Source organism: Perognathus longimembris, chromosome 12 (genome assembly GCF_023159225.1).
Source record: "Perognathus longimembris pacificus isolate PPM17 chromosome 12, ASM2315922v1, whole genome shotgun sequence".
Classification (NCBI taxonomy): Eukaryota; Metazoa; Chordata; class Mammalia; order Rodentia; family Heteromyidae; genus Perognathus; species Perognathus longimembris.
The window spans coordinates 34,270,832-34,296,417 of record NC_063172.1 but is presented as its reverse complement, the minus strand read 5'-3'; the positions used below and the strand labels follow the sequence as shown (position 1 = coordinate 34,296,417).

Here is a 25,586-nt window from a genome sequence, read left to right as displayed (position 1 = left end):
TATGAAACTGGGCTTCTATGCATAGTTCTTAAACTAATGCCTTTCTGTGTTCTAAATGACAATTTTAGGCTCCAAGGTTATAAATATATTATTAAATTGTTGGCTAAAGAAATGCAATTTCTTGGTAATGTACAGACTTTAAAGAAAAGTACAATTATTTATAATTGAATGTTCAAGTCTTGCTAATGTTATTATATATCTAAAATGTTATAATGAAACATAATGTAGAAATTTCAAATAAGAAAGACATTTTTAATTGACCACTGCCTCACTGAAGAAATCAGGACGTTAATTTAAAATGCCCTATGATCAAATTTAAAGTAAACATAACTCACCAGAACTTTAGTAATGTAAAAAAGGCAATAAGTTCCAAGAGGGAAGTTAATAGCTATTAGTGCCTATATTTAAAAAAAAAAAATCAAAGACCCTTAAATAAACTAGTTAAAAAAATAAGATCAAGGCAATAAATACATCACTTAAAAACATAATGAAATGATAGAATCGTGACAGAAATAGAGTGGATGCTAAACAAAGAGTTATTTCTTTGAAGGTAAAACACAATTATCAAACTCAGGACCTGGGTGTTGTCCCTGAGCATCTTTGTGCTCAAGGCCAGCACTCGACCACTTGGCCACAGCACCACTTCTGGTTTTTGTGTGGTTAATTGGAGGTAAGAGTCTCATGGGGATTTTTCTGCCCCAGCTGGCTTCGAACCACAATCCTCAATTACCAGCCTCCTTCGTAGCTCAGATTATAGGCATGAGCCACCAGCATCTGCTGAATTATCAAATCTTTAGCCAAACTAACTAAAAGAGCAAAGACTATGATCAAGTGGGTTTCATTCCTTGGAGGCTAAGATAATTCAACATATGCAAAACAATAAGAAAATTACAACACATAAATCGAATCAGGGCCAAAAATCACATAATCATTGCAACTGGTGAAGGAAAAAAATGATTGATAAAATTCAACTCCTCTCATACTAAAGAGAAGTTGTAAGCCAGTCCCTCCTCTTTCAAATATTACTTTTGAGAGTCTCTTTTAATTATTTACATTTACAGATTACTAATACATACTAAACGTCATCTGTAGAGCATAGGACCTTATAAGAATTTAGCTTCTACTTTTTAAAATTATGTTATGTAAAACACATTTAAAAATAAGCAACATTCAATTTCCTTTTTTAAAAAGGTATTTTAAATGGTTCCTTTACTTTTTACTTACTACAAGAAAATTATACTTCTCAGTTTAAAAAGAGACAAAAAGATGTCTCACCTGATATATTACCTAGATTACCTCCAAGTAGACATTGTGTAAAAGAGTGAAGTCTTGAGATACAGGCAGAAATCAGAGGTGAGAATTCTAGGATAGAGTGCAGTACAATTATGGGCATTTACAACTCAGTAGAAATGACAAAAAATCTAAAACAAGGGTAATAACAGGAACTTCCTATGAAAGCTTTATGAATGAAGCCAGGCACCAGTGGCTCAGGCCTATAATCCTAGCTACTCAGGAGGCTGAGATCTGAGGATCACAGTTCAAAGCCATCCTGGGCAGAAAAGTCTGTGAGACTCTTAATCTCCAATAAACTACTTAGAAAAGGCCAGAAGTGGGCTATGGCTCAAGTGTAGAGCGGTAGCTTAGCGCAATAGCAGCTCAGAGACAATGCCTAGGCCCTGAATTCAGGACTGGCAAAAAAAAAAACAAAAACCAAGAACAAAATTCAAGCATAATGCTGTAAATGCGATTTATATTACAAAACTTGAAAAAATGAAAAGATAAAAAAGTGATAAATATAAATTTCTATGAGGCTCTTTATAAATGATGGTTTATAAATATAAAATCATTAAAGAATTTCTCAAAAAAGGAGACAGATGAGAGAATGGCTTTTAAATTTTGTACTTAGTCCTTTTAGTATTTTGATCGTATTTAATTAAAATTTCAAAAATACAACTGTAATCTTGTGTTTCAAGTTATTATATTCTATCATTTAAGCAAAATAAAATAATTCCCCAAAAATCCTTTTACTTAAATGAAACAAAAAAAATGCCTTAGGAAAACATACTATGAAAATGACTTATATTTTGTGAGCTACAGAAAATTCAAGGAGGTAAAAATATACATATTTTACTTTACTAATAAACACATTGATACCACTGTAACTTATCTAAAGCAGTGTAAACTGTCAATGCTTCAGTCCGCTAGAACCTCTGAAATGTTCTGACTTTTCTTTGTTCTTCAAAGCCTTACAGTAATCATCTTTCATTTCTATTGCTTTGATGGTTAGATAGCAAACTCTCAAGAAATCCAGGGAGACATTAGCACATACAGCCACGATTTCTAATAAGACAGCTATTTGCATATTAGATCAGCCACAATTTAAAATGTGTTGTGATAGATGTGGAAAGGGAATAACAGATTTATATTAGCATGTACAATACCTAGATTGTTTTCACAATTTAATCCCTTAGAGATTATATCTCATCACCTTCTTTTATAAAGAACACTGGATTCCCTGAGGAATTAACTTGATCTGAGACCCAGCTAAACTAAAATATGGATTAATGAGATAGTATTTATTATTTATGAACTTTGCTGTAGGAATGATTTTAGATTAAATCATCAGAGAAGTTTTTAACAATCTTGAAACTTAATAACACATATTTAAAGAAGAAAGGATGCTAATTTCATTTCATACTTAAATTACATATTGGAATAATTTATAGCTAAATTTTAATTAAAATTTTAAACTCTAGAACTTTGGAAAATAGCATGTTTGTTTTTAGTATGCTTTCTAGCCTGAATTGAAACAGTACTATTTCCATATCTACTTTTCCAATATCACATGTTTTTGTCCATATGTATTTTTAAGCATCATACATAATGTTTAAAAATAAACATAGTCATAATCAATCACATTTCAATGGAGATATTTTATTGTTCATTTATACCTTTTCTATGAAATCCAGAAAGAACAAGTAAAGAAGTAAAAAGCTCAAACCAAAGCCTTCACATATGTCTCTGCTTCCAGAAAAAGCATTAAACCCAGATTGTGACATTTCAATACATATCAAAACAGAGGTTATTAAAAGATTCAACCCATGACCACAGGAAAATAAAAATAATTATCATAGTTTTTAAGGCTAAAGAAAGACCCTCACCTAAGAAAGTTCTTAGTTCAATATGAAGTTATTATTAGGCAGAAAAGATATTTGGAATGGCTGAATCAAAACGAGAAGCAATCATGAAAATAATAACTTCATGACAGATGCTTAGAATAGAAGGTTTAGCAAAAAAAAAGTGTTCTTCATCTTGTTGACACCTTCACTCTTTTCAGACTACTAAAATTTCAAACTTGTTATGTAACTAATGGACTTCAATCATGCAGATCTAGCACATTTTCTAGAAAAAAAGGGAAAATAATCCTTACTAATGATCTGAGAATTTCATTTATTGTCTACTCACATTCTAGTGTGCTGTCAAATTCGGCATTTAGTTCAACAAGTACCATCAAATTTTCATGAATTCACTCATACCCTTCGATTTGCTTTAAATGTCCTTTCAATCCATCCCACTGGTGAACCTGTCTTTTAATAATGCATCTTACAGTGACCTCTAATGAGTATTACTCAGACTTTGCTCATGAGGAATCAGGATAAACTAGATAGAGAACTAAATTGTGAAACAATCATAGACCTGAGCAAAAGAGCTAAAACAATAAAACTACTAGGGAAGAAAAGAGGTTTTACTTATAGCCTTGAAGACAAAATATTTCTTATAATAGAAATAACATGAAACATAAAAGGATGATTTATGATAAATCCAAATTAATTTTACTCATCAACTATACTAGTAAAATATGTGTTAGAGTCAAGAAATATTTATAATAAACACATGTGACAAAAAAATCTAAAATATATTAAAAAAACTACTCGAAAATATACATTTTTTCAAAAAGGGTGGAACAGGTTTGAGTAAAAAAGCAAAGATAATACACAAAGATAATGATATATATTTTAAAAATTCTTATCAATATTGATAAAAATTTTCAACAACATTCAAATTACAATAGAATGAAGATACCACTACACACCCACTAGAATGTTTCAGATAACAAAGATCTCATGCACAAGTATTAAAGATGGTATAAGGAGCTAAAAGTGTTGGAGTGTAAAATCACACAACCACTTTAGAAAATTGTTTGGCAGTTCCTCACCAAGTCAAATATTGGTAACTCCACTGCTTATCTAGGGGTATCAACACATATGGTCTCCCCAAAAAAGGTTTTGTGCAGGAATGATCACTGTTGCTTTATTCCCATCGCTTTATTCACAATAGCAAAGTTTGAAACAGCTCTAAGGTTGATCAACAGAAGAACTGATAGACTGTGGTTTATTCACAGTGCATTATTATTCCCCAAGGGGGGCACTACCCAGATGTATAACAACAGAGATAAATCTCAAAAATGTGCTGAAAGAAAGGATGCCTTCTTTGGACCCAAATTAAATGGGTACTCATCAGTTTCATGTGGCCTTGTGTCATTATTTGACAAGGCTGATATCTGCTTTTTCCCTAGCATTTATACCTTGAAAGCCTACTTCCTACAGACCAAAGAATGAGAAAAAGGTGAGAAAACAGAAATAGGAAATGTCTATTACAAAGTATGTAAAAAGAGGGAGTATGATGTTAGGAAGTAGAGAGGAACTGCAAACTGGGAGGTGTTTTTTGTTTGGGTTTTTGTTACACCGTTTTTAGTCTTGAGGCTTGGCTTATTTCTGAATAAAGGCAGAAATTTGTGTCAATCCAAATAACAGCTAAAAAGGAACTGATTTTTTAAAGGAAGAGGACAATAACAGGAAAAAGGTTTAAAAAAAATAAATTGATCAGTACTCCCAAGTAAACAGGAATGGATAGAGTAAGAGGAGGTTACAGAACAAGCATAGCACAGAATAAGGGAGCAGCAGTAGGTTTAACACACACACATACACACGCACACACGCACACACATACAGAGGCATGATTTAGGCTTGGGCAGAAAGAAAGACTGAGGAAGACTGAGGACAGAAAACAAAAGAGAATAGAGGAAACTGTAGTTCAAAGGAATATCTGAAATTTTTATTTAATATATCTTAATTTATTTCAGATTTTTGTTTGTTTTGCAGTAGTAGCATCTGAACTCAGGATTTCACACCTCTTTCTACTACTGAGATATTTTTCTAGCCCCCTCTTCTCTAATCTTTTGGGGATAGCTTCTCATTTTCTGTCTAGGCATTCATCTGGACCTCAGACTGACTTTTTCAAGTTTCCTATCACAATTTGGATAATAGGGGCATGCCAATGTGTCCAGCTTTAAGTTGTTGAAATGGGATCATGTAGACTTTTTTGTCTGCCTGGGCTGATGTGGAAATGTGATCCTCCTGTTCTCAGCCACCTACATAATTCAGGATGGCTGATGAGCATCACTTGCCCACCCTATGGGTTGAGATGTGGTCTCATACATTTTTCTGCCAGTTAGCCTACAATCACAATCCTTCCATTCTCTGACTCCATTTACCTGGGATAACAGCTATGAGTCCCTGGCTGAAGTTTTCACTTGTAAATACAAGTGAGAAAAGTAAATATTCTAGGAATTGCATATGGAAAACTAAATGAGCTTGAAGTAGCATATGGAAATAACCAATCTCTTGATTCATAGTGAAATATGGACACTGGATCTAAGTAATGCTATCTTGTCCTTGGCACCATTTTGGCACCTTAATAAATGATGGGGAATTTTCAACCAGTTCCAAATTCTAGAGGTGATATAGGACTTTCTTAGATCTGCAGCTGTGTTGTGGGTTGGTTGTTAAGCACTATAGAGCTGATGTTCTTTGAACTGCAGGTGTGTCATGAGTTGTTTAGCTCCAGGACAGTTTTGTTCCAGAGAATACTTGCCCTTGTTTGCCCTTGATTGTGCCCCCTAGAAAGCTTGCTTTAGTAAGACAAGCTCTGCTCCTCCCTATATCATGTGACATTTGCCTTGATGTACTTTTTGCCTTTATAATATTTGTAATACCTGCACTAGGGGCTTCAGGTTCTTTGAGACACTAGCCCACCTGCAGTGCCAGCTTTCTAATATGAAGATTCCTAATTCACACTCTCAAAATGTGACTTCTCTGTATCTTGCTAATTGAGTTCCCATATAACAATGGGTGTACATAAAGCTAAAGAAAAGAAAAAACTTCTGGGAAGTGGAGTCTATACAAGAATCAGGTTAAACTTAAAAGGTGAAAGTGAAATGCTTGTGGATGGACAGAGTGTTAAAAATATACTGAGGGGAAGGAATATGAGCAGATTATTTCATGAAGAATGCAAATCACAGCACAATATGAGGAAGGTAAGTGTTAACAGAAGGACATATGTCCAAATGAGTTATATTAGAAAATGAGTTAAAAAAAAAAAAAACAGAAAGGTATGGTATCTTGAACAAGCTTTATCTCGAAATTCTGTTGAATTCTAGGGCCTCTTAGGAGATAGCTGTGCCTTGGGTAAATAGAGAAATCTCCAGTCACTTTGGGAAAGGTCAACAGGCAGGAACTCAACACCTCAGAAGAAAGCTTCATATCTTAAGAGTCTACTTAAGTGTACATATTCACTATGTACCTATTCACTAGGAGCAAGTAGAAGGTGTCACCTAGAATTTGTGAAAATGTGCCCATTTGTTAAATCATCAGGCTCTTCTGGAATGCTCATAAGAATACAAATGGCTGAGCGCTATCATGGCCCTTAACAAATAGTGTCTCAGTAACTTAAGTCACAGATTTCCTGTCTTGTTTTCTTTTTAGATTTCCCAGATAAATCTTATGATCCTCAAATTTGAGAACTGCTGCTTTTCTTTTTAACATGAATGTACACCTGTAAACCTTCTAAATGCTAGCTTTTGAGAAAGACTGTTGTAAGTAGTTACGAAGCTTCAGGAGGAACCAAGAGATCTTCCTCCATCTGTGGTGGATAGCAAAGCTTGGTTTGGGCAGCAGGCATACACTGGAAGCTTTCAATGATCAGCTGACTTTTTATTTAAATGCTGATAGGCTATTCCAGAATACAATAGGAAACCATTAAAAGAATTTTTGTTGTTGTTGTTTGGTTTTCAATGTAGTAAGTTACTAAATTAGATACTTTTAGATAAGCTTAGAAATTATGGAAGGCTGAATAATTACAGACAAGGAAAATAATAAGAAAAAGAAAACCTAGTAAATCCCAAAGGAAAGTCCTTGACAGAGCAACACAGCTGTTAAAAAAATGATATTTGGTATTTTAACTATTTAGAATTTTGAGACAGCTTAGATGGAAGAATAAGACCAGCAGAAAAGTGAATTTTTACTTGAATGGCAGTGAAAAGCAAAATCCAAAGCCTCACCCTTCAGAAATAGTCAGTAGTAAAACGGGGCAGGAGTTAAGATTTTTTAGCAAGCACCAACTCTGGTCTGAGTTTTCAAACTCAAGTAGTCATGGGCCATACTTGGCAAAATATTGGGCTAAGCAGATAGCACTGTCATAACAGAAATAGGTAACATTGAAAGAATAATGAGATATGGAGTAGGGGGAAAGGGTGGAATGTTAAAAATCTACATGATAAAATGTTTCTAAATGCCATAAGAAAACAATGCACTTGTTTTTCCTTAAGCCTAATAAAATTAGTTGACACAAACATAATTGTATTGCAAATCTCACAGCTCCCACCAAAAATTACCCACAGATATTTTACTTACTTTCATTTCAATGCCTTTTTAATGCACAGATTGTTGTGGCATCTGGACACATGACATACTTGAAAACAACACATTAAATTTATACTGCCCAGAATAGACAAAGAGCTGCCTTGTATGTACCAATCAACAACACTCAACACTGGGGGAGGCGGGTGCTGTACTAGCTGGGTTCCCTGAAATTGCTTTATAAATTCTGAACTCTGAACAAATATAAAAGGAAGAGACACTTCAAATCTGAGAAGCCAACTAAGGGAGATAATTACTAATAAGTGATCATTTTTCCAAATAGGAAGATAATCATTACAATTCAGCTAGGTTTTACTTTAATAAACAGGAAATTCACTTGAGTTAATTTCCTATATTCTATTTGCAAAAGGAGATAGATTGGTTAGGCTAGGATTGGTCTAACAACTATGAACATATAGTCATCACATTTTAAAAGCTACACAAATTACACCATCCTTCAAGTAAAGGTTATTTTCTCATATAAATTCTTCTTTCAAAAAAGTTATTAAGGGGGCTGGGAATATGGCCAAGTGGCAAGAGTGCTTGCCTCGTATACATGAAGCCCTGGGTTCGATTCCTCAGCACCACATATATAGAAAAGGCCAGAAGTGGCGCTGTGGCTCAAGTGGCAGAGTGTTAGCCTTGAGCAAAAAGAAGCCAGGGACAGTGCTCAGGCCCTGAGTCCAAGCCCTAGGACTGGGGAAAAAAAAAAAAAAGTTATTAAGGACTATAATAATATGACACCAAACAAATAAAACTGAAGAACCTTGTTTTACTAATACAAAGTGCTAATGTAAGAAGATAAACATATCTAAAAATGGACAAAACAGATTTCTATAATTCTGACCTAAAATCAGTAAGGTGGGCAGCATTTACCACTGCACACAGGAGCTTAATGAGTGAAGAAGAATGGGAAGGGAGTCTCAGCTTGAGAAAGGTCAGTTTCTTACATACTTTGGCTACTATGTAACATTTTGAAACTTTTTATTTATGAGAGAGAGTGAAAACAAGATTATAGAGCAGGGGATATAGCTCATTGGAAGAGTTCTTAATCGGCATGCACAAGCCTCTGAATTTAATATCTAGCACCAGGGAGAAGGTTAAAAAGAAGGAAAGAAGAAAGGAGGGAAGTAGGAAAAGAAGGCAAGGGAGGGAGGGAACAGGGCTACTACCTATAATCCCTTTAAATTGAGTTCTATTAAGAGAAATACATGAAGCCAAGGATTGTGCTAATTATCACAAAACTTTCACTAATTACTCCGAAATGCAGAAAAAATATATATATGATACATATATGTGTGTATATAGGTGTGTGTATGTGTATGTATGTATGTAGTATGTACATATATATATATAGTTGGCCAGTAATGGGGGTTGAACTGAGGGCCTGGGCACTTTCCCTGAATTCTTTTGCTCAAGGGTAGCACTCTATCACTGAGCCACAGCTCCACTTCTGGTTTTCTGGTGGTTAATTGAAGATAAAAGCCTCACCACTGACTTTCCTGCCCAGGCTGGCTTAGAGTCAGGATCCTCAGATCTCAGGCTTCTAGGTAGCTAGAATTATAGGCATGATCTACCAGTGCCTGGCTACTGTTGTTTGTTTGTTTGTTTTTTCTTTTCTTTTCTGACAAATGTTAAATTCATTTAAATATAAATTTCTAATAAATGTTCAGTATAGATGAATTCTGTCACAATATATATATACCCCAATTTGGCTAATTCAAAGTTAAATTATTTATTTTCCTAGTATACATTCATGTACATTGAAACACACAAGAATAAATTCCAAAAGGCAGTAGTTTTAGGAAAACACATTATTAAATTTATAAAGTCTACTGAAAGCTTCTCTGAGTCCTAATGGAGCTTGTCAGTACCCAACACAAAATTGAGCACATTTCCCAATGGGACCTGTCCAACATTTCAAATTCTGTACAATTATCCCATGAAGACCCTCTTCACATCAAATTTAGGAAACATGGATATGGGTTATTAGAGAACTGGTTCAGAAGTATAAGAAGAAAGGAGAATAGGATTTGGTTAAAGAACAGTCAGTATCAAGAACTGGCTAGGAGATAATCCTGTTAACAGAGACATATAATAGGGTTACCATAGAGTATATCATTCAAACTGAATCACTTTGTTCCTTTGTTTTGTTTTGGTAGATTGTGGGGCTTGAACTCAGGGCGTGAGTGTTGTCCCTGAGCTCTTTTTTCTCAAGGCTAATGCTCTACCACTTTGAGCCACAGCACCACTTCCCCAAATTGAAACACTTTCAAATGGGGTGACATGACACCAAGTACAAAATGTAAGATTGTCTCAGAACAACTAAGAGATCCCCTTGCTTCAACTATGAAACAGGCAAGGACATTTTACCACACATCATAATTCACCTAATCTTATTTTCATTAGACATTGCAAGATAAAAAAGTAGAATTCACTCTAAGGGATACCTGAGTTTCAGGAAACAGAATATTTTGGATAATACCTGCATCAGATATGAGAACACAAAAGAAGACGTGAGATACATAATACTAACTTTAAAATTGAGTACTCTGTCCTAAAACTTTAGGCCACTAGTTGCCATGGGAACACTCTCTTGATTCTATCCCTATGTCTCAATTGTTTTTCTTGACCTCCTTTATAAGCACTCTTCCTCTGTCTGTCTGCAAAATTCTGGTGTTTGGTAATTCCCTTTGTTTTTCCACACTACATACTAGGCCTCACTGAGCAGCTCATTCTTTCAAACATATACCAATATTCTATTTCCCTATCTCTAATTTCTTCAATCATGTGTCCAGCAATGATTTTACGAAGCATGAGAAGCCTAAATTTCTTATTTCTTTTCTGACTACTTTGTTTATTCCGTTTCCCCCTTATTTTTTACACTCACCATCATGAAAGTGTTAGACTCCTGGCACGCAGCCCTCAACTGGTGGTGGTAACACTGATCATCTGACTAAGGTCAGATCTGCCTGCTTTCTGCACTTATCCATTTTGTAGTTGGTAAATATTTACATAAAGCTTTAAAACTATGTACAATTTATATCTCGTTCTACAACAAATTTGCAACTACTGGTTCTCAACTAGACATCTTTGTTACCTAATGATGATTTTCTAATTTGATCATGCCTACGGCATTTATTAGTTAGTATTCTGAAATATGGCATTCATTAATCATTTATATATATGTATATATATAGCAGTATTCATTCAAAGATTACTGTTTTATTTCATGAGTTAGAATTGATTTACATCATTACTCTACTTTGAGGCTCAAACTTGGCTAGTGCAAAGAGTCCTTTCAGATAGTTTGTATTCTTCATTTTTAAAGACTTTCTTGTTTTAGGCACTTAAAATATCCAGATCATTCTATGCTTACCCTACTCCTGCCCTAAGAGGCATAGTTCTCTTATATTTCAAAATGCTATCTACAAATCAAGATAAAGTCAAATTAGGCTTCTTTCTAGTGAAGTAATGGCTCATTGTGGCCACTGCTAGGAAGTATATGTTCAAGTGGAATTCAGAACATCCAGTCCATTCAGTTCTAACATGTTTGCATTTATATCTGTAATTTTCTTCTCTGACACAGAGAAAATTTTGATACATTGTCACTTATGTAAACTTGCTATAGTTAATCTTTTGTAAAATACTTTAAACTTTTTGCATTTGAAAATTTGAAACAATGGATAAAATCCATTTGAACTAAATCTACCTATATAACAAATCTATGTTGATACAGACCAACTGGGGATAAAATCAAATAAAATCTTCAGTACCCCATAGAGGCCTATCACATTACTAACATATGTATTTATATATTACACCTATCACATACCTTACCGATATACCTTCTACTTTGTGGCAAAGAAAAAGAGACTGCTCTTAAGTCAGTATCTCTTGAAGATAGTCATAGGGTTTATTCCCTTAAGCACATAGCTGGCTATGAAAGGATAGATATTGGAATGAAATCAGAATTCTTAGAAAGTGGGGCTGGGAATATGGCCTAGTGGCAAGAGTGCTTGCCTCGTATACATGAGGCCCTGGGTTCGATTCATCAGCACCACATATACAGAAAATGGCCAGAAGTGGCGCTGTGGCTCAAGTGGCAGAGTGCTAGCCTTGAGCAAAAATGAAGCCAGGGACAGTGCTCAGGCCCTGAGTTCACGGCCTAGGACTGGCCAAAAAAAAAAAAAAAAAAAAGAATTCTTAGAAAGTAGAGAATAAGGATTCTAGATGTGAAACTAGACGTATCTTTTCAATATGTAAGCAAACACTACATATTCATTCATTAAAAAAAAAAAACTGCATGTGCCAAATTGCTGAAGATATTATTGTGAACTGATATGTATGGTTTTTTTGTTTGTTTTGTTTTTTGCCAGTCCTGGGGCTTGTACTCAGGCCTGAGCACTGTCCCTGGCTTCTTTTTTCTCAAGGTTAGCACTCTGTCACTTAAGCCACAGCGCCACTTCTGGCTGTTTTCTGTATATGTAGTGGTGGGGAATTGAACTCAGGGCTTCATGTATAGGAGGCAAGCACTCTTGCCAAAAGGCCATATTACCAGCCCTTGGTTATTGTTTTTTAATCCAAAATTTAAAATAATGATTCTCACATTTTTTACTATAAAATATACAGATGATAATTATTTACTGAATTTCTTTGATGTGCATTAGTATCTGGTATGATTTATGCTCATATTTCATTTAATTGTATATCATTTCATGTAATCAGGTTTCCGATTAATTTTTTTAACTCCAAGAAAAAGTCACTTAGTTGACATAGAGAGAGCAAAAAGACTAGATATCTTGGTTTCATTAGTGTGACTATACTAGGAATGTTAAACCAAAAGAGAACATTCTGGTTAAGTACACAAATAGTTTTCAAAACACTCAATATTTTCCTCTTGCCAAAATAAAGAATAATAGGGAAACATAGTAAACCAGAATATATGAAACTTAATTTAGCCATACAATTGCAATAAACCACCGGTGACTTAACAAAACCATGAAGCTTACCTTCTCACAAATTATCTAAATTCTCACACCTGAAATCCTAGCTACTCAGGAGGTTAAGACTTGAGAACAGCAGTTGGGAGCCATTCTAGACAGCTAAATTCTCAAGACTTTTATCACCAATTAACCCAAAAAATGCTAGAAATAGAGGTATGGTTAAGTGGTAGAACACCAGCCTTGAGCCCCTCAGCTCAAGCTCCAGTATCTACACAGAAATAAAAATATTATAAAAGTATACATGAACATATGTGCTAGACTTAGATTAACTCTTTTTATGTCTGGAAACACATGTTAAATATTAAAATAACCTTAATACAAAGTAATACATAATTTTAAAATGTATCTTTTAAACCAATGAAAGACATGCTACTGAAGTAAGTTTAAATATAAAGGGAAAAACAAATGCCTCAAAGCAGCCACCAAAATGTCCTTCATGGTTATTTTATTTTGAATAGATTCATAATTATGCAATACTTATTTTAAAATGGCTTTATTAGTAAGTAGATGCCAAAAGTATAAAACAAAATTGTACAGAGAAGTTACATTAAAAACATCCATTATATTTAAGTCCCAAGTGATATATCATTACTACTTCACTAGTGTAAGAATTTCTCAAACTGGTAAGTTCTTGAACAGTTTAGATATTAAAACTTATATTTACAAACTATGATGGAAATTACATGCTTATAAAGCTAACTAATTATATTATGAGAAATGCAATAAAGAGTATTAAGTTTATAAAATTGAGAAAATAATGTGGAAAAGGTTAATGAGGAGTAGCATTGGGTTACAAATAATATAATTCTACTGTAGAAAATACAGGAAAACAAAAAATGTAATGTTAAAAATCACAATTAAGTATTTCTATTATAAGGGAATTGGTAGACATAACAATTTTTCAGATATGAGCCATAATAAGAATGGAAAAAATAGATATTCTACTTTGTACTAGAGTTTTGGCTTCCGATCTCCAATTCCCAATTTATTATTATATAAATGTGCAATGCCTTATGTAGACATTTCACTCAAGAAGATATCAAAGTACTGCTTGGCAGTGACAGTTAATTTAACTTAAAGCAGTTAGCACAAAATACGAAACTAAATTAAAAAAGCTTGCAATGAAAGTATGGAAAATGAAGATTCCACTTAGTACAACTTTCCTCAATGGAATAGACCACAGAGTATAAAAACATTAAAATGAAAAATGTCTAGAAATAGACTGAAATAAAATACATAGAACTTTGGTTATTTAAGTGGTTAGTTAATATTCTTTCTGTTTCATCAAGTTCTACGTTATGTGTTATGGTGTTCCAGTCATGTTGCTGTATGTATTTATTATATTTCAAGGCAATGTGAAAAACAAATGTAGCTACACACATTATAAAAGACAGAAGGTTAAAAGAGTGAACTTTGTAAACACTACAAAAGAAAAGTCTCTCACATGACAAAAGGGGAATACAATAAACTAAAAAGAGTAAATAATAAAATGGAAAACAAAGATTCCAAAGAGATAGTCAGCATAGAAAATGTGATCAGGATAGAACAGACTAAAATTTACAAACAATATTAGGAATAAAAAAGAAACATGAATAAATATTAGGAAGTGATTAACATATAGATAATATTAGAAGACCAAATGTATAATATTAGAAGACCAGTATGTATAAAACAAATTTGGTCTTGTAAGTTGATCTGAACACTAAAATGCAAGGAAAATTTAACATTAAATAATATCATTCTCAGCTGGGCACTGGTAGCTTACACCTGTAATCCTAGTTATTTAGGAGGCAGAGATCTAAGCATCACAGCTTGAAGCCAACCCAAGCAAGAAAGTTTGTGAGACCTTTATCTCCAATTAACCACCAAAGATACGGAAGTGGAACTCTGGCTCAAAGGTACTAGCCTTCTTTCCCTTGGTTTAACCAAGTAGTTCTGTACAGCCTATCTGGAGAAGTTCCACATGCATAAGCAAGAGTCACATTTTTCATGAAGCGATGGCCAGATTAGTAAGCCACTTACATTTGGTTTTTTCTTCTTTTATACTATTTCCTTTTCTTCCATTTATCCTTTATTCTTCCCCTCTAAATATTGCACTTGAACTTGAGTCTCATCTGGGAAACCAATATTAAATCCATCACTCTACTTCTTGCCCCACCATAATTCCTAATTATATTACAGTTATTGCAATTAACTGAGGTGCTCTGCTTCTCAAAACAGCTGTGAATGTTCAATGTGCACACAGAATAACTCCCTAGGAGTTGTTAAGCAACTTAGTAGGAATAAAACATTCAACATGGAGGATACCAATGTCTATCCTATTCTGAACCCCAATAAAGGGGACTCTGTGATAGATATAAGAGATTGCAGAAAATGGAGTGTCAAAGGAAAATATAAAAATGTTTTGAGATAGTTTCAAGTAGGATTGATACAACATATTAGCATATTAAATCTTGACCTAGAAGTCAAAGTCAAAAAGTCAGGAAAGTTCTTGGTTAAAGGATTTGGTCAGTGAGAAATTCTCTAGAGCTAGATGAGGTCAGTGTCAATGAAATCTTCCTAGGGAACTGATATCTTACCTCTGAATTGAGCTCTGTAAAAAGGTATTTCCAAAAGAGAAAGAGAAAGTTTACCAAGAGTGTGCTACTTGGCTCAATAAATTCATTAAAAAAAATCACTAAAATTCATAATAAAAATTTTCTTGCATAAGAAACTCATAAATGCTTTCTAAATTAAAGGATCAAATTGTATTGACATAGTTTACAAACATATTTTGTTTCACTGCCTTTTGACATTAATTCTTTTATATGTAAAGGACTAAATAGAGCATCTCCTTTGTTCTAGATATGCTATATAATAAAATTATTTTCTCCCCTAGTTCTTCCTATCTGAACATAGGTGTTATTTAGATATACTAAATACTATCTAAAAGAAGATCCTTTCAGTGCACCACTAATCCTAGCTAGTCAGGAGGCTATGAGGCAGAAAAGTCCATGAGACTCTTATCTCCAATTACCCACCAGTAAAACGGAAGTGGCACTGTGGCTTAAGTGGTAGAGCACTACCCTTGAGCTGAAGAGCTAAGAGACAGTGCCCAGTCCCAGAGTTGAAGCCCCATGACCAACAACAACAAAAAAAAAAGGGTCCTTTCATCATTTTTATTTTCAAAGAATTTGATATATATAGGCATTGGATACCCTGGCTAAATAAGAAGAAATGAATACAGACAACCCCATGTTTCAGGATCCTTAAACAGTCACGCATATAAAAACCAACACAGGAAAAGTACCTGACTTAAGAATAAGGGGGCTGGGGGTATGGCCTAGTGGCAAGAGTGCTTGACTTGTATACTTAAGGCCCTGGGTTCAATTCCCCAGCACCACATATACAGAAAATGGCCAGAAGTGGCGCAAGTGGCAGAGTGCTAGCCTTGAGCAAAAAGAAGCCAGGGACAGTGCTCAGGCCCTGAGTCCACGCCCCAGGACTGGCAAAACAAAAAACAAAACAAAAAAAAAACACAACTTGGGACTACTACAAATTAAAAAGTTTCTGCACAGCTAAGGACATAGCCACAAAACAGAAAGCCAACCATATGGGAAAGGATCTTTACCAGCACAGCAACAGACAAAGACGTAATATCTGTCATCTACAGAGAACTCAAAAAACTAAGCCTCTCCAAGCCCAATAAACCTATTAGGAAATGGGCAAAGTTGCTAAAGAGAGACTTCACAAGAGAAGATATAAAAATGGCAAAGAAACACATGAGGAAATGTTCAACATCCCTGGTAGTAAAGGAAATGCAAATAAAAACAACCCTGAGATACCACCTCACTCCAGTTAGAATGACCTATACTCTGAACTCAGGCAACAACAAATGCTGGAGGGGGTGCGGGGAAAGAAGAACCCTTCTCCATTGTTGGTGGGAGTGCAAATTAGTACAACCACTTTGGAGAACAGTATGGAGGTTTCTCAAAAAGCTCAATATAGACCTACCCTATGACCCAGCCATACCACTCCTAGGCATCTATCCTGAACAACAGGTCTCAGGATATCTAAAAGACATCTTTACTTCCATGTTTATCGCTGCACAATTCACAATAGCCAAAATATGGAATCAACCCAGATGCCCCTCTACAGATGAATGGATCCAAAAAATATGGTACCTATACACAATGGAATACTACATAGCAATTAGGAATGTTGAAGTATTGTTATTCACAGGGAAATGGTCAGAACTCAAACAAATAATGTTGAGCGAGACAAGCCTAGAACACAAAAAACAAAGGGGCATGATCTCCCTGATATATGTCTGTTAAGAAAGGGAGATTGAGAGACAGTAGAGACCAGGTCTGTGAAAACAAAAACTGCTTGTCAAATGGTATTTCCCACAGGACTGGGGCAGCGACCCAACAGTATGTAACTAAAACCAAACAACTACTCAACATATAAAGGTCAAAAATTGACCTCTCAGTGGAATACAATAGCTCAAAAGCTATGTATGTACGTTCATATAAGACTACTGTCGACATATTGTCTAATATCGACATTACATTTAAAGCCCTAGGCGAATTTTCTTGGGCTTGGCCACGTGGCTACTGTATATGTTCTTGATACATTGTATATTGTATATATGTCTACCTGACCTAGAGAAGGGAAAGAAAAACTGGGCGTAAGATATCACAAGAAATGTACACACTGCCCTACTATGTAACTGTACCCTTTATGCACAACACTTTGTCAAAAAAAATTGTGTTCAATTAATAAATAAATTAAATTTTTTAAAAAACCTGAAAAAAAAGAATAAGATATTTGCAACATTTTTATTTACAATCTCCTATTTTCTAGAATCATTTGTTTGATTACATAATGAATCAAGGAATAGAGTACTAGGCCTATAATTGACTTTTAAGTAATTGCTTATCAACTATTTACATCTCAATTTTGAAAATTCCATTTAAATTTTAAACCTTCATAAACTCATTCGTGCAAAGAAAAATGACATTTGTGCAAAGAAGTATTATACTAGAGTAAAAGCACAGGTAATGTGCAAAGATGGGCAAGATTGAGCTAGATGGACAAGAAAGAAGGAAAGGATGAGTGAAATGAATCAAGATGAATTGTACTCATAAACTGACATGCTGAAATGCAACCCTTTTGTATGACTACTTAGAGATATGTATTTGTTAAAGTTTGGACTTCAAAATTCAGGAAAAATACATAAATGTTGACGTAATCACATTTGCACAATGTACCATACTCAAGAGGACAATATCTACAAAAGAGACTGTTTATATGATAAATACATTTTTATTCATAATGTATTCATGGCAAAACACTCTTCTTTAAGGAACATTCTATATGTATGAGTGCATATACCAATAGATAAACATATGTACAAAGATTAATTCATATGTAGGTGTGGATAGTCATTCTTCAATGTTAATGTGTACCTGAAGAGATGAGGTTGTGTTGTTTAGGTTATAAAATGAAGCTGATTCTCAAATTATAAAGAAGAGATCAAAAATACATCTGAAACAGCAGTATGTACATTACAAAAAGGAGCATAGAGTGGGGAAAAAAGAAATATGTCTTAAAGTAAGTAATATAAAGACTAACAAAATGTTAATTTCCTTGGAAAAAAAATTACTGAGTAGAAAAAAGTGCCTAAAATATCAAAACAGAAAATTACAAGTTGTTTGTTTAACAACCTAAGCTAATCTTAAGAGGAAACATTTCCTAGAATACTTTAATGATATATAGAAAATGATGAGTAAATTATTTCTCAAGTGTGATATATTGAGGAAATAGATCAGTGAAACAAAAAATGTAATATCATCACAGCGTACAAACAGAAATTTCACATATAGGCGGAAAAAATCACAGTTTACATTGCATTCATGTTTAAAATCAAACATCACTTTTTCACATTTTGAATATTTCCCCCCTAAATATGGAAAGAAAAGCAAGCCAGGGCTTTAATATATTTTTTTACAACCTGGAACAGCTGCAAAAAAAAAAAAAAAACATCTTGCTGGAGATAAGCTTGGTTATAAATATCAACACTCCCTTTAAATAAGGGAGTCCAGTTTTCATACCATCTGCCTCTTTCTAAAAGGAAAAAAAAAAACAGGACATCCCTTTCAAATAAGACATTTAACATTTAAAAACGAAGATAGTAAGAAGACTTTGAATTATTATGAGTCCTAGCCTTTATATTTGTCCTGGTTAGCTCAGATTTAAAAAAAGAAAAAAAGAAGATTTTGTGAAAGTAAACAACTCTTATTTTTTCCTCCTATATGTGAAATTTCTGTTTGTATGCTGTGATGATATCACATTTTTTGTTTTACTGATCTATTTCCTCAATATATCACACTTGAGAAATAATTTACTCATCATTTTCTATAAATTATCAAAGTATTCTAGGAAATGTTTCCTTTAAAGATTAGCTTAGTTGTTAAACAAACCACCTTTAATTTTCTGTTTTGATATTTTAGGCACTTTTTTCTACTCAGTAATTTTTTTCCAAGGAAATTAACATTGTGTTTGTCCTTATAGTACTTACTTTAAGACTTGTACTGCAATGGAACAATGACTGAAGGGTCAGTAGGGATAAACCTGAAACTTAAAACTCTATAGGGACTGACAGGAAGGTGAAGACCGCACATGTCTGTGGGTTTTATTTCAGGAAGATAAAACATGTCCTTTAAGTAAATATTAAAGGAACAAACATCTCTGTGGGCTTCCACTCTGTGGGGGAGGGGTATGAAAAAGAGTCCCTTTAAAAATATATCATACTACTCTGTTATTAACAAGTCCAGTTAGGAGAAACTAATTTACCATGCCCAACAGATCTAGAGGCAGAGAAATAGTTGCTTTACCCCTCTATAGCCATACTGTCCCAGGTAAGAGGAAAGAACTGACAAACACATAAAATTTGAAGCTGAAAAGACTAAAAGACCTAATCACCAGACTCACCCAACCTTACCATACCACTGTACTTTCTGTTTCACTTTTCCAAGTTTCAGTAACTCAAAACCATCTACTAAAAATATTGAGTGGAAAATTTCAAAAGTGAGCAATTTTAAACTACATATCCATGCATGGATGTATTTATGTGTTACAGAGGATTGAACTTGGAAGCCTTGAACTTGACAGGCAAGAGCAGTACCACTTGAGTAGAAATTCATAAATGTTAAATTGCTCACCATTCTCTGTAATGTGATATAATCTCACAATGTCCCACTACATCCTACCAGGGGCATGAATCCTAACTTTGTCCAATGTATCCACATTGTATAAGCTACCTTCTTGCTAGTCCCTTAGTAGCTGTCTTGTTTATCAGATCAACTGTCATGGGATCACAGCGATTGTATCCATATAATCTTCATTATATTTAATAGTAGCTTCAAAGGACAAAAGCAGTTACTATGCTTATAGTTCACATATGGAAGAGACTCCAACAAATGTTTCCTTTAAATGACAAGATGATGATCTGGAAGGAATTGTTTTACAATTAATAATCATAGAGGATATAAGCATTGTAGACTAGAATGACAATGTAGACTAAGGATAAGATTTTTTTTTGTTTGCTTGTTTGTTTTTAAAAAATAATGAAGAAAACAAGGAGGGTGGGTTAAGGGACAGTGGGAGTAAAGAAGGGAGAGAAAATGAGGAAGGGGATAACCGATATGACAAGAAATGTATGTGTATTCACTATCTTAAGCATGTAACTGTAACCCCTATGTGCATCATCTTGACAATAAAAAAAATGACAAAGTGAACATACAATAGAATATCTTAAAGATAGAATGCCAGATACCATATTTATGTAACTTTTATTGAACTTCCATCTTATTATTGGTTATTGTTATTAATCACTTACTGGGCTTAATTTATAAATTAAGGTTTTTAGAGATATGTATGCATAGGAAAATATATTATAAATAATGTTCAATATTATCCACTTTCAACCATCTACTGGATTTTGTAATGTGTCTCACACAGATAAGTTGTTGGGGCAGGGAAACTACTGTACTAAACGCCTATTTACAGTGTTGCTTTTTATTCAGTATATCACGTCTATGTATCAAAAAAAGTCAAGATACATCAAAAGATAAGAAAGTAAAAAGGCACAATTTGAAGAGGCAAACAACCATCAGAATCAGATTCAACGGGAATGTTGAAATTATCAATGTAAGGATTTAAAACAATGAATAATATATTAATATACTAAAGCTTCTAATAGATAAAATAGACAGCTTGCAAAATCACATGGACAATTTAAGCAAGAGATGGAAACAATAAGAGAAAAGCTAAAAGAAATGCTAAATATCAAAAGCATGATAATAGAGATGAAGAATGCCACTGATGAGCTGAAAAAAAGAATCTGTGCACTTGGACACAGAAAAATAGAAACTAGGGGGCTGGGGATATAGCCTAGTGGCAAGAGTGCCTGCCTCGGATACACGAGGCCCTAGGTTCAATTCCCCAGCACCACATATACAGAAAACGGCCAGAAGCGGCGCTGTGGCTCAAGTGGCAGAGTGCTGCTAGCCTTGAGCGGGAAGAAGCCAGGGACAGTGCTCAGGCCCTGAGTCCAAGGCCCAGGACTGGCCAAAAAAAAAAAAAGAAAGAAAAATAGAAACTTGTATAACTGAAAAGAAAGAGTGAAAAAAAACATAGCAAAAAGTGTAGATAAGAGAACCAAGTGTAAGTTATACATAGTGAGAAACTAGATGAAAGAAAAATCTATAGCAAATGAAAAGCACCTAAGTCAATATCAAGCTGCAAACTAAGATCAAGAAAGCCCACAGAGAATAAATTCATAAATTAAAAATATACCTAGGCTATTGTTTTCAAACTATAGAATATTAAAGATAAATAGCTTTGAAAGAAGACAAAGAACTATAATTTTAAGTATCCTATCATCACAAAATAAGAATTGTATCTCACTTTAGAGAAATCATGCATGTGTTAGGGCAAGAAGTAAATACATGTAAGGGGCTTACACTTACCTCTCTGTTTTGCTATGAACCTAAAATTGATCTTTAAAAAAGTCAATAAGAGGCTATGGAAATAATGGATAAACACTTAACTAGTTTTAGAACCATCTCCTCTATTAAAAAATAATTGGGATTTTATTATCACATTAATCAGACAAAACTCCTTCCCTTCATGCGCTTATACTCATATGACAAATAGTGACGATAAGCAAAGAGAAATATTGTATATCCCTTGGTGAATAGAGATGACCATTAAACATAGCATTAACAATAAACTTTTAGTAGCAGACCATCTAAATGAAGAAGACCCCCTTTCAACGATATAGATGCATAGGAAGGTGAAGAAATGAAAGTAAAGAAATAATTCCAGAGTAGAAAACAAATGCAAAAACTTTAAAGATGGGAAAATGCCTGGAGTGTTCAAATAAAAATAAGGCAGTTTAGTTTGCCTGTAACAAGTGAATGAGGATAAGAGTAAAAGAGAGTGTCAGGTCCTGCAAAGAAATACAGATAGAGTTTTTATTTAAAGCGAAATGGAGATCCATGAATTGGCTCTAAGTAATGTCAGGAATGGAGAAGAACAGTAGAATATGAGGGAAAAATTGAGAGGACCCATCCCTTTCGTTTTTTGCTATATTTCCTCTCTCCAAAATAAGTATGGAACATGGATGTACAAATTAAGAAATACATAAAATATTGTTGAAAAATGATGGTATATTCATTACTATGCAACCAACATGTAATTATGAAAACATCATTAAAGCATAATAATGTACCAAATATCAAAAGCCTAAGAAGTAAACGTAGCAACTAATCAGAAGACAGTAATAAAAATTATTTAATAAATAAATCAGGCAAATATTCACAGATCTACGAATCCTGCCTCATTTGCTTGGCTTTGTCTAATACCAAAAATAAATACATATAAAAACATTTCCAGAAGAAAGAATCATGTTCATAATCATAACCCAGGATCACTACCCAAAGCAAAGGACTCAAACCAAGAAAACCACATTAAAAGGGAAATAAACCACAAATCAAAGCACCTTTTAACAAATGTTAAGTCAAATAAACGCACCTTGTGTTTTGTTCTTGATACTGCCAAATCTGAAATCTGGAGGATCACTAATACATAAGATGTGTCCAAACCAATCCTCTAATGAGTCGGGTCTGCCTTCACTCTTGGAAAATACAATTTCAAATACCAAAAATAATACATTTTAATTATCTTCCTACTGGAATGAGAAATAAGAATATAGGAAAATATTAAATGACCTCTAGTTCCAAATTGTATGCAAAATGGACTCAGTAAAATTATTATTCAAAGACTCTTGGCTTGGTAACTCCATTATCTGTTCATTCCAAAAATATACCAAAATATGTATGGTATATATGAAAGAAGTATAGCAAAATATATTTGGAAAGTAATTCATTTTATGTCTCATTTTCACAAGATCCAATTTCAAGATAAGGGCTCTGAAAAGTTCTCTAACAGAAAAACTATATAGGAATTAATTTACTGTATCTCCTATGTTCCAACTGACTAGGAATAGAGCTGTTTCTCCTGTGTTCTGGATCAATATGAAATGCAGAGAGGCTGAATTCAAATTATTTTTATGACTTCAATTTGTATAGGGTTGATTTACCAAAAGAATGTATATAATCAGAAATAAAATACTTAGGAAAAGAAGTCTAAGAGTAAAACTTCATTTTAATTAAGAGTGTCTCACATACAACAGCCAAAACATAAGCAAGAAAAGTAAAACTAAACACCCAAGAAAATCTCCCAAGTCTTAAAGACCATAGTAAGAGAAAACAGGTAAATAAAGGCCCATTGGTGAGCAGGCCTTAACTCCTCAACTCTGACCAACTTTATCCATTTTATGTACCAGTCTCAGAACTCTTTCCATTTTCTAATGGCATAATCCCATTGACTACTTAATAGCATTACAAAGCTTGTTCTCCTACTTCAATGTTATCATACCTCTAGCCTAATCTACCTTGACTTCATTCTTTAAGACCCTGTGTCAATTATCCACTTTGCACTTTACCTGTACAATTTACCTGCGGTTGACACACAGTCTTTATCTGATTAACATATTACTTCCCTACTAAAGACTGCAGTCACTTTTATTTTAGCATTCAATAGTAAAATATTCATTGTAATAATATTATCTTATTTTTGTCCTTAGAAAGTAAGTTCTAAAATCTTTGCAGGGATTTTGTTTCACATGTATAGATAGGAAAGAGGACTTTTAGAATGTTAAACATAAATAATAATATATTTTTGTGTTAACTCTAATTCATAAGAGACTACAGAGATGCAGAAGTGAGTAAAACAAAGAAGCAGAGGTAAGAGGCAGTCAGATAGTAACTGTCACTACCAGGACGTGTAATGCTCTAATGAGCAGTGAAAAGCACTGCCCACATGTCCACTTCTTTACAATCAGGTCTGCAAATGAAGCCATGAACAGTACAGAAACAAGGGAATATCTACATTATTAATTTATCTCTTGGTCTTCAGTTTGATTTTTTTTCAGGATTTCCATCTCCAGTGTTGTTTGGGATATGGGGATAAGGGAACCCTACTACACTGGTTGCTGGGGATGTAAACCAGTGCAACCACTCAGAGTCTTCAGAGTTCTCAAAAACTGAATGTAGAACTACCCTATGATCATCCAAAAGGTCACAAGTCAGGGTAGAGTAAAGATACTTGCACACTAATGTTCATGGCTGCAATATTCACCATAGTCAAGTTACATAAACAGCCTAAATGTTCTACAATGGACAAATAGATCGAAAATGTGATGCGATGTGGGGGGGGGGGTAAATTTTACTTACCCATCAGGAAAAATATTATGTCATCTGTAGGAAAATGGATGAACCTGGAAAATATTGTTCTAAGGCTCAGAGAGACAAAGGAGGCAAGTTTTCTCTCATATGTGGAAGTTAGATTTAAATTATAAATATATATGTGAAAACATGCACAGGTTCATATACATATATGTATATATATATATATTTATTTATTTATTTATTTACACAAACATATTAACTAAACTGGGGAGAATTCCAATGATGTAATTCCTTTGAATAAAAGTTTAACAAAATGAATATCAGGAAATTGGAATATGTGTTGTTGAGAGTTGGGAGAGGGAGAGAGGGGATGCATAGAAGAAGGGTGGGAAAATGCAGTCTTGATATTAAATGTATACATGTGAAAGTAGAAAGAGGCAACTGGAAGGTGAGGTTGGGAGAGATGGAAGAGACAGATGGCATTAACCAAGATGTATTATACTCATTAACTGACATTTGAAGTGAAATCCTTTTGTACAACTATAAAAAAAACACCAGCAACTCCAATTAATTTAATCACTTCCAATATGAAATGTCCTAAAAATATTCCTAGGCGAACCTAAATCACAGTGTTCTTAAGTTCTCAACTATAGCTCCTGTTACTTAACATGTACTTGATACTGAATAAACTTTGCTAATGGAGCATCAGTTACTTGATCAGGACTCCAGACAAGAATTTGGCCTACCTGTAACAATATTAAGAGTCAAAAAGTTGTGTCATGGAAGACATTTTTGGCATTATCTAAGCACTATCAATTCTGGAGGAGTAATACATAGGTGAATAATGTTTCTTCCCGATTTCCAAACAACCTTAAGATAAAAGGAGAGAAATAAAAAAACACAAGAAAAAAATGGAACATACTTAACAGCTGAATGACACTGTGAAAACAAATTCAGATCCTATTAACAGAAAGTTAGATAAAAAGTATCAAAAACATTTTGCATCTGTACAGATCATTATTTTA

The 25,586-nt window shown here is 33.9% G+C and overlaps 1 protein-coding gene across 4 annotated transcripts in view; it reads right to left on the bottom strand.

The window, feature by feature from the left end:
* Triqk (triple QxxK/R motif containing) overlaps positions 1-25,586 on the bottom strand; it is a 56,940-nt gene that overhangs the window by 29,983 nt on the left and 1,371 nt on the right. For 2 of the 4 annotated variants that reach the window (XM_048358814.1, XM_048358815.1), the window contains exon 1: positions 22,844-22,947. The exons of the other annotated variants lie outside the window; for them this stretch is intronic. The gene's annotated coding sequence lies outside the window, so the exon portion shown is untranslated. Of the gene's footprint in view, positions 1-22,843; positions 22,948-25,586 lie in introns of those variants that run through there. 4 annotated transcript variants of the gene reach the window in all.